Genomic DNA, 1,489 nt, shown 5'->3' with positions numbered 1-1,489 from the left:
CCCGCTGCGCTCTCGCGGGGCCCGGCCTCGCCCTCCCGCCGGCCGCGCTCGCCACCCGGGCCGCCGCCGCCGCCGCCGCCGGCCGCCTGCGCGCCCTGCGCCCCCGCCCCGCCGCGCTCCGGGCCGCGTCCCGCGCGGTGAAGGGGCGGCGGGGAGCGAGGCGCGGCGGGCGCGTGCGGCCTGGGAAGTTGGGCGGAGTGCGGGCGCCCCTCGCTGCCCTCCGGCCGCCGCGCCGCCCGCCGAGCGCCGAGCCTGTCGCAGCCGGTGCGAGGCGCTGGGGCGCGAGGCTGGTCACGGCGCCGGGCCCCGCCACATAACGCCCGACAATGAAGCGGGCGGAGCGCTTCCGTCCGACCAGGCCCCGGCGGAGGTCGAATGGCAAATGAACAACGGACCGTGCGCCCACAATGCACCGGGGTAGCAGCCACCGCTGGAGGGGAAAGGGTGGGGGCCGGGCGGGGAGGGGGCTGGGCTTGGGGCCGGGCCGCTGGGGTGGGGGCGCCGGGACCCGGGCGGGCGGGGACGGCGGCGGCGGCGGCGGCGGCGGCGGCGGCGGCGGCCGGCGGGGGGGCGGGGGCCGGACGGCGGGCCGGGGTCTCGGGAGGGGCGGGCGCGTGCGGCCGGCCGGGCTCCGCGGGGACGGGCAGCTGGAGTGTCAGGGGGTGGCCGCCTCCCGCTGCCCGCTCGCACCTACCAGCGCCCGGGACGCGCATTTTCCTTCCCTCGCCGCGCGTGCACTGGGACTTTGAAATGACTGTGGGAGCGGCGCTCCGGCCGTGCCGTTTGCTGGGGGCTGGCGGCGGCGCCCGAGGAAGTGAACTTATTTTATTTTGCTCCTTGACAAAGGCCGGCCCGGGCGGTGCCTTTCGCGCGAGGAGGCTCCGACCACGGACACCTCCCGCTGCGACGCCTTGCGGGTGCCGGGTGGCACCTCGGGCCCCGGGCGAAAGTCGTTTCACTGAAAACGCACCGCCCCCGTGTCTTATTGCTGTGATGAAATGGAAATTTAAATAAAAGGTCGAACACGTGCGTTCACTGGGAAGTATTGACATGGGTGTTACATCACCACCAGCCAATCAGATAACTGCAGTGGTGTTTATACTTCTACAACCACCTTGTGAGTATTACACGATGTCATAACGTTATAAATATTAGGCAGGGTTTTCCCCAGGAGTGGGGAGGAGCCTGCTCGCACGGACGTCGTGCGGGGCTCCCATCACTGTCTGTTCAGACACAAGACTCCATTTCTAAGACTGCTTTTTGAACTGTTGACATTGCCTATGGAATTTAGAATGATCAGAGGAATAGATGGAGCTGGAAATGAAACTCATAATCTTAGTCGAGTTATTCAGGAAAAAATTTTCCAGCTTAAAGCCCTCATACTGATTTATTTTTAGTATGCTAAATTTAGCCAATTCTAAAGTGTATAGACTCATTTTAGTAATTTTAAATGTGAAGTAAGTCTCAAATTACTTTTATTCAAACCTCT

The sequence above is a fragment of the Plecotus auritus genome (assembly GCF_963455305.1).
Source record: "Plecotus auritus genome assembly, chromosome: 11".
Classification (NCBI taxonomy): Eukaryota; Metazoa; Chordata; class Mammalia; order Chiroptera; family Vespertilionidae; genus Plecotus; species Plecotus auritus.
Note: the sequence above shows the minus strand (reverse complement) of the source record.